We start from the raw sequence: 9,880 nt of genomic DNA, 5'->3' as shown, positions 1-9,880 counted from the left end.
AATTCTTCAGCACTCAGCTTTCTTCACAGTCCAACTCTCACACCCATACATGACCACAGGAAAAACCATAGCCTTGACTAGCCTTTGCCAACCTTAGTTGGCAAAGTAATGTCTCTGCTTTTGAATATGCTATCTAGGTTGGTCATAACTTTCCTTCCAAGGAGTAAGCATCTTTTAATTTCATGGCTGCAGTCACCATCTGCAGTGATTTTTGAGCCCAAAAATAAAGTCTGACACTGTTTCCACTGTTTCCCCATCTATTTCCCATGAAGTGATGGGACCAGATGCCATGATCTTCGTTTTCTGAATGTTGAGCTTTAAGCCAACTTTTTCACTCTCCACTTTCACTTTCATCAAGAGGCTTTTTAGTTCCTCTTCACTTTCTGCCTTAAGGGTGGTGTCATCTGCATATCTGAGGTTATTGATATTTCTCCCGGCAATCTTGATTTCAGCTTGATCCAGAAGTCATTGTGTCATTATGTTTAACATTTTCTAGGCGGTGGAGCCACAGTGCAGGCCAAAGGACTTCTCTGAAGTCCATCAACAGAGAAAGAAATGACAACCCACTCCAGTATTCTTGCCTGGGAAATCCCATGGATACAGGAGCCTGGCAGGCTACCGTCCATCTGGTCACACAGTCAGACATAACTGAGCGACTGAGCATGCACACACGCACACAAGAATCCATCAAAAAGTCGCATCTCAGGATGTTTGGCAGTTTCTTTGACACATCACTTTGACCAATCCCTTTCCCCTGATTTCTGTGACAGCCTGGCCTTGGTAGCTTCAACCTTAGCTGATCTGGATATGCAAGGCTAATCAGAAAACTCAGAAATTGTCTACTTCCCCTGTATTCATGACCTCCCTGAGTAAAGAGAGTTCACAAGACCCTCCAGCTCTCTTTGCAGAGTATCAAAGTTATACCCATCTGTCCACCTTTTCTGGAGTTCTGGGAAGATGAGTGGGATAACAACAGTCAAACAGTCAGAGATGTTTGAGAGTAAAGAAAAGTAATTTTTAAAATGCTGTGATTTTATGATTACTTTGCATATGTTAATTACACACATAACTTCCAGAACGCAGAGAAAACAAAAAGTGTCCGTCGTAATGAAAGAAACATGAAAAAGTTTAGCTCTGTGGCTGTGACAAGTCCCATCACCCCAATGTGAAGGACGTTTTGGCTTTGTTCACCTCCCTAATGGGTGAGGCTGAGTCAAGGGTTATTTTTCTCTGGTCATTAAGATAACCGATGCTTCAAAGACCATTTAATCAATGTGTTGCCTCATGCTGGCTTGGAATTAAATTCTAAACCTGAAAGAAGATATTTCCAAAAGGACTCATCTGCCCTCTGTGAATTAGTATTCCTTTAGTGCAGGAACTTATTAAATCATCATTTTCTGAAACTTAAGTCATTCTTGTACCATTTTCCAATTTTTGTCATGTTTATAGTACCACCTGAAATGTAAATTACTTAAAATATTTCTTTGAATCCTAAGTACTATGGCTTACAGAAGAAGTTCTGATGTGCTGGTTATAATTTCATAAATAATAAAACAGAAACTTTACTGTAAAAATTAAAAAGTGCAGCTAGTATTATTTTACAAAACACCACAATTATACATGCCATATTCTGAGGAATATTATTTGAATATATTATTGAAAACCAAACTACTCAAAAAGCAGCTCTGAATTTGTGCTGGCATTACATTCACCTGAAACCTATGTCTAAGATACATTTACTGAGCATATGATGTCCTAAAAATATTAACACATTAAATAAACAAATGCATAATCATTAACTCTTATCTTTTATTCTTTCTTTTTACCTGTCCTAAAAGATACAGTAATTTTTCTCTTTTTTTTCATTTATTTATTTTAATTGGAGGCTAATTACTTTACAATATTGTGGTGGTTTTTGCCATACATTCACATGAATGAGCCATGGTGTACAGGTTGATCATTGCCAAACGCTTGTTAATCTCTTTTCCAAAATAGACTTAAATGAATCATTAGCAACTTTTGACTTAGGTTTTAACAATACCAGATGCCATTCTATCTGGAAAATATGAAGAGAAAAGTAGTTGTCTTTATTTATTAATTCTTTCACCTTAAGAAAAAAAAAGTTGAAAGTAAAGAGCACAAATCTGGGAGTTTAGAGATTCGGCTTCTAGGTATAGCTATGACTTTGTGTTCTGGTGTTTCTGTAAGTTATTTGTTGACCTCCAATTTACCAATCTGCAAAATCAGGCTCTTAAACTAAATATGATCCCTAAGGTCTTTTTCAGCTCTATTTCTTTGGGGCCATAATTAATTCATCCTGAGGAGCTAATGCAAAGATATATTAAAGGCTGGTCCCATAAGCTTCCTCAAATGTGTTTCACAGGTACTATGTAAATTAAATTCCAATTTTCTTTTTTGGGTATATAATATTAATATTGTATTTGGGAAATGCATACTCCCATAATAATACAATGAGTAAATAAATTATATATATATTTATGTGTGTGTGTGTGTGTGTGTGTAAGTGTGTGTGTGTGTGTTTTACTATAGAACAATCTTGAGGTTTAACTTTGAGAAAAATAGCTGCCTCATCCATCTACTGGGCAGATACATTGGGAATTTATATACAAGGACAATCAGTGTGGTTTTTTCAAGTTACCTGGAAGGTAAACTAAACCTAGAATGCATATATCCCCTGCCAGAGAAATTCCACCCAAAGGTGAGTGAGCTAAAGCAATTCTAAGAGCAGCGAACTCTAGGGGGATTCACATTCATTCTTTGTAATGTCTTCCCATTTGTTGCTATCTTTTAATTTTGATTGTATTTACTTATATGCAGACTTCTGAATTATTTTCACAGTCAAATGTTTTCTTTGTGTTTGTTTCTTCCATTCCTTGAAAGTCTAGAGAATTTCCTCTAGAGAAATGATAAATATTAATTGCTGTATTCTTCTAATTTTTCTTAGCCAATGTCACTACCATGATTTATTCTCAACCCAATACATTCATTTTTTTCATTTGCTCATGGAGATGAGCAGGGATGTCTTTCAAGGCTCTTTGGCACTCAATGACACTTTCATCTAGAGTGAAGTTTTCTTCTAGTACCCCTTAAGACTCTGAACATATAAGGATGGATTCCTACTATTGTGTTAGCAAGTGCTGCTGCTGCTGCTGCTAAGTCGCTTCAGTCGTGTCTGATTCTGTGTGACCCCATAGACGGCAGCCCACCAGGCTCCCCCATCCCTGGGCTTCTCCAGGCAAGAACACTGGAGTGGGTTGCCATTTCCTTCTCCAATGCATGAAAGTGAAAAGTGAAAGTGAAGTCGCTCAGTCCTGTCTGACCCTCAGTGACCCCATGGACTGCAGCCTTCTAGACTCCTCCGTCCATGGGATTTTTCCAGGCAAGAGTACTGGAGTGGGGTGCCATTGCCTTCTCCGTTAGCAAGTGCTAGAGGGAATTATTGTGAGTAACATTATTTTTCCCATTATACATGGTAATTAGAAAAAACTATAAAAATACACAAAAGAGTGATAGTAGGTGAAAAGAAAAACTGGCAATCAAAGCCCCTCAACTACAAACCAATCCATGAGATACTATATTGCTGTATTTATACATAAAGATACTGGCTTTTCTTTTCTGTTTTGGAGGGATAGGGGGTTAAATTTAATCATGACTATACATGATTTTGTTTTCTGTATTTCCTACAAAATGATTTGTATTATTATAAGTTATTTGCATGTGTTTTTAACATAGCCACATAATATTTCACTGGGTAAGTGAATCACAATTAACCTGAAATTATCCATTTTTTAAATTAATTATTTTTTTACTTTACAATATTGTATTGGTTTTGCCATACATTGACATTAATCTGCCACAGATGTGCATGTGTTCCCCATCCTGAACCCTCCTCCCACCTCCCTCCCCATCCCATCCCTCTGGGTCATCCCAGTGCACCAGCCCCAAGCATCCTGTACCATGCATCAAACCTGGACTGGCGATTCGTTTCACATATGATAATTTATAAGTTTCAATGCCATTCTCCCATATCATCCCCCCCTCGCCCTCTCCCACAGAGTCCAAAAGACTGTTCTATACATCTGTGTCTCTTTTGCTGTCTTGCATACAGGGTTATCGTTACCATCTTTAAATTTCATATAGATGAGTTAGTATATTGTATTGGTGTTTTGCTTTCTGGCTTACTTCACTCTGTATAATAGGCTCCAGTTTCATCCACCTCATTAGAACTGATTCAAATGTATTCTTTTTAATGGCTGAGTAATATTCCATCATGTATATGTACTACAGCTTTCTTATCCATTCATCTGTTGAAGGACATCTAGGTTGCCTCCATGTCCTGGCTATTATAAACAGTGCTGCGATGAACATTGGGGTACACCTGTCTCTTTCAATTCTGGTTTCCTCAGTGTGTATGCCCAGCAGTGGGATTGCTGGATCATAAGGCAGTTCTATTTCCAGTTTTTTAAGGAATCTCCACACTGTTCTCCATAGTGGCTGTACTAGTTTGCATTCCCACCAACAGTGTAAGAGGGTTCCCTTTTCTCCACACCCTCTCCAGCATTTATTGCTTGTAGACTTTTGGATCGCAGCCATTCTGACTGGCGTGAAATGGTACCTCATTGCAGTTTTGATTTGCATTTCTCTAATAATGAGTGATGTTGAGCATCTTTTCATGTTTGTTAGCCATCTGTATGTCTTCTTTGGAGAAATGTCTGTTTAGTTCTTTGGCCCACTTTTTGATTGCGTCGTTTATTTTTCTGGAATTGAGCTGCAGGAGTTGCTTGTATATTTTTGAGATTAATTATTTGTCTGTTGCTTCATTTGCTATTATTTTCTCCCATTCTGAAGGCTGTCTTTTCACCTTGCTTATGGTTTCCTTTGTTGTGAAGAAGCTTTTAATTTTAATTAGGTCCCATTTGTTTATTTTTGCTTTTATTTCCAATATTCTGGGAGGTGGGTCATAGAGGATCCTGCTGTGGTTTATGTTGGAGAGTATTTTGCCTATGTTCTCCTCTAGGAGTTTTATAGTTTCTGGTCTTACATTTAGATCTTTAATCCACTTTGAGTTTATTTTTGGACTCTTATTAGCTTGTTTCCAAGTTTTTATGCTATAGCAATGAATATATGTGAAAAATAAGTGTTAGTCACTCAGTTGTGTCTGACTCTTTGAGACACCAAGGACTATAGCCCACCAGGTTCCTCTGTCCTTGTAATTCTCCAGGCAAGAATACTGGAGTGGGTTGCCATTCCCTTCTCCAGGGGATCTTCCTGACCCAGGAATGAAACCCAATTATAAATATTTATTGCAATGAATATAGTTTCTCTTGCAAATTCGAGTTTTATTTCTTATTATTATCTTCATTATTTTTCATTCCTTTTTTCTATTTTTTTTTATTTTGTTGTTGTTAGAGTCATTTTCCAGAAGTAGAATTATTAGGTCAGTAGATCTGATCATTTTTACATCTCTTAGTAAATATTATTAAATGTTATCCTATGCAGGCTTATATTCTATAAATTCACCCTCCCATAGGTACAATATAGGCCCCTTTCCTCTTTCAGAGGGTATTGACATTTTTTTTTTAATTTATGTTTTTTTGGTTTTTTTTTTAATTAGATAAGAAAATTGAAGTGGAATCTTCCTTTCAGTTTGCATTTTTTGTTTATAAATTGAATATTTTGCATATAATGCATATTGAATTTACCTCTTCTGTGAATTAACTGATACCAACTTTTGCCTATTTATTTATAGGATGTCTCATTTTTATAAGTTAGTATCATCTTTTTATATATAAAATATTCACTTTCTGTAATATATCCTTGGAATATTTTCCCCAGGTTGCTTTTTACTCTTTATTTTATAATTATTTGCTTATATCTTTGTAGTCATATCTTTATGAGTTCTTTAACTACTTGAAAGCTAAAACCTCTCCTCTAGAGAGCTAATAAATATTAATTTCCATTTTCTCTATTTTTCTAATACTTGATCATGTATTTTTAAATTTCTCACTCCCCAACAAGGACAAAGCCTGGGCTGAAATATCTAAAAGTGCTCTAGAGGGAAAGATCAGCTGTTGGCTAGAAGATTTAAGCATCGGTGTCTGAGGTGTCCTCAGGTATTTTGGTTGTCTCTGAATTGTTAAGCTTGGGCATTTTGACATCAGTCTAGAGACTGCTGCAAATGTACTACTGCTTTCCTTATCCAAAGCTCTTCATCCTGCCGTAAGGGGATAAGAAACGGAAGGAGGAGGTAAGAGCATTGCCTCATGTCACCAGCCCTGCATATTATAGGCAGTTCCTTCTGTACAGTGGTGAGCAAGTGGCATGGCAGTCCTCGTTTTTGGAAAATGTAGAACACGGCCATAAAACCCTGTGTAATGAGTCTGCTTAAGCATCTAACACAACGAAGACTCTAAGTGATGGCTTTTATGTTATAAGGAAAGAAGTTTACTCTGTATCACTCTATAAAATATAGCCAAATCAATTTTACTTTAAGGCATTTTGAAGTGCTTTATAATAGACTTTTCTCTAATTGGGCCAACCGTAATTAGCCAAATAATCCATCTTCTGAATGGTCAGTTTTAATAACATTAGAATCAATGCAATCACTCATGGGTGACAGAGGAGATTTGTTTAGAATTCATTTAACAGAATACCCTGGGTCTTTTCTTTGTGCCTTGCACTGAGCATTTGTCTTGAACCAGACCCCTTCTAGGGATTAAGAATCCAAAATATAAGTAGCACACTGATCTTGATCCCTAGGATAGTGATTCTTGGACGTGGATTGAAGTATGTATTACTGGATTCTACAGATCCTCTAAATCAGGGTGGGGTCTACATAATATGTGCTGCAAATTTCCCATGATAATATTGATGATCCACCAAAAAGCAGGGCCACTCTTTGAGTTCAGAGAGCAGTGGATCTCTATTCCTCCAGATCTTAATAGGTAATAGGAAAATTTTCCATTAATTGGGTCATTCATATAAAACCAGGACATTTACATACAGATTCTCACAATCCTCTTGTCTGTGTCGATCTGTATGTGCTGGCTCAGTTGTATTCGACCCTTTGCGATGTCATGGACTGTATAGCCCACCAGGCTCCTCTGCCCATGGAATTTCCCAGGCAAGAATACTGGAGTGGGTTGCCACTTCCTATCCCTGGGGATCTTTCTGAACCAGGGATCGAACCAGCGTCTCCTGCATTGACAGGTGGGTTCTTTAAAACTAGCACCACCTAGGAAGCACCTCCAATCCTCATTTCATATCTGAAAATCAATCAATGCTGTCCTTATTTTATAGAGAAACTATGTATAAAACAGATAACTGAGTGCACGCTCGGTCACTCAGTCATGTCTGACTCTTTGAGACCTCCTGGACCATAGCCCACCAGGCTCCTCTGGCCATATAATTCTCCAGACAAGAATACTGGAGTGAGTTGCCATTTCCTATTCCAGGGGATCTTCCCAACCTAGGGATCAAACCCATGTCTCTCATGTCTCCTGCATTGGCAGGCGAATTCTTTACCACTGTGCCATCTGGGAAACCCATAAAATAATGAGAACCTACTCTACAGCTCAGGGAATTCTACTCAGTGTTCTGTGGTGACCTGAATGGTAAAGAAATCCAAAATAGGAGGGATATATGTATGGCTGATTCACTTTGCTGTAGAAACCCAACATTGTAATGTAACTATACCCCAATAAATCTTTTAAATAAATTAAATTACATTAAAAAAGAAACTGATCTTAAGAATTTGCTAAGGTAAGGCATTTATAGTCCATAGGCTTGTGATTCTAACTCAGAGCTTTCTGACATTAAAGCCCACAAAGAAGAAAAAAAATGTTTAATTGGGTTGGACATTCTTGAGAATTAAATCAGGAAGTTTATGTACTTTGGTCAATGAACTGCATTATTTGAAAAACAACCGTACATCAGAGTGTAATGACTATAAGACAGTGGTGAGTCTGTGTCTCCACACTCTTTTGTTGAAGTTTTTCAGTTTGGGACTCCCCTGGTGGCTCAGATGGTAAAGAATCTGCCTGCAATGCGGGAGACCCAGGGTTTGATCTCTGTGTTGGGAAGATCCCCTGGAGACAGGAATGGCAACCCACTCCAGTATTCTTGCCTAGAAAATTCCAAGGACAGAGGAACCTGGCAGGCTACAGTCCATGGGGCTATAAAGGTTCAGACATGACTAAGCAACTAGCACTTTTACTTTCAGTTGTATTTGTGTTGAAAGTTTAAATACCATTATGTCCTTCTAGGCTGAGAGTATTCTTGTTGTTCCAACTACATGAAGAACTAACTGTAGGCTATATTTGCTTTCTTGATTGGTCCTGCAGGAAACTTGCAGGGAACCAAGGAAATGCAACTATTTTTCATCCACACCTATTTTTAAAAGGAAATGATGCCGTATTCCCTTCAGCAAGGAAACGGGCGCATGAAAAAGTGCCGTTGGGTAGCCAATACTTCATTGTCAGCAGCATGAAGCCCCATGACTTACACCCAGTTGAAAAGAGATTCATCTCTCTCCTCTTTTATATATCAAAAGGTATGGAGCCATGCTTCCTCCCAATGGACACCATCGCTAGATGTCTTTATCTTTACATAAAATGTTTCTCATAATGAGATTTATCCTCAGTGTGGACATAATCTGCTTTTTCTGCAAACTGTTTCGAATATCAGCCTAGGCATGGAATGTATAAGCCAAGTATTAATGCATCAACTTCATGTTTCATATGAAAAACTGAAGTTCTGAGAGCTTTAGCTCTCAGGAAAAGTACAATAGTACAATCACAAATCATCAACAAATTCTACTGAGCAATGGTTATATGTAAGACACCTAACTATCTGCTGTGAGAGATACAGAAAACAGATATAATCTCTGATCTCTAAGAACTGACACCGGTGTTGAAAAAAAGACATGCTTCTCTGAAGAAATGACAAATATTCAATGCTAAGCCACTGTTTTTCAAAACCAAATAGTATTCTACTCCTTCTAAAAAAACCGTCCAAAGATTCTTTAATTTTACATAAAATGCTATGTGGTAATACTTATATTGTCTAAATGTGTGCAAACCTAAAATTATATCCAAATATTTGATGCTTACTGCACTGATAGAACTATAACACCAAATCAAATTTAGCAACTGAGCCCCAACAAAACTACAAAACCAGTAACATAAAATCGACAATGCTAATTTACTAAGATGGATGGTGTTACCTTCTTGTAACTAAATTTCTACTTTCAATGTGAATATAGTACTGAGGGCAACTGTGTAAGTTCTTTTCAATCCTTTCTGCCATATCATTGGGCCATACAATCATTCATGCCCCCTCAGTCTTTTTTTTTTTTGGGGGGGGGGAGTATAATAGCTTTGGGGCTTCCCTCATGGTTCAGTGGTAAAGAATTTGCCTGCAGTGCAGGAGCCTCAGGAGATGTGGGTTCAGTCCGTGGGTTGGGAAGATCCCCTGGAGGAGGAAATGGCAACCCACTCCAGTATTCTTGCTTGGATAACCCCATGGACAGAGGAGACTGGCAGGCTACAGACCACAGGGTCTCAAAGCATCAGACACGTCTGAGTACACATGCATATATAACTGCTTTACAATGTTGTGTTAGCTTCTGCTGTACAATGAATTGAATCAGCTGTATGTATACATGTACCCCCTTCGTCTTGAGCCTCCCTTCCACACTCGCCCATTCTGCACCTCCAGAGCACTGAGCTGAGAGCTCCCTGTGCTATAGAGCAGCTTCTCACCAGCTGTTGGCATCTCTTTTACACATGGCAGTATATATATGTCAATGCCACTCTCCCAATTCATCCCACCCTTTCTTTCTCCCCTACCCGCATCATGT

This window comes from Bubalus bubalis, chromosome 20 (genome assembly GCF_019923935.1).
Source record: "Bubalus bubalis isolate 160015118507 breed Murrah chromosome 20, NDDB_SH_1, whole genome shotgun sequence".
Classification (NCBI taxonomy): Eukaryota; Metazoa; Chordata; class Mammalia; order Artiodactyla; family Bovidae; genus Bubalus; species Bubalus bubalis.
Note: the sequence above shows the minus strand (reverse complement) of the source record.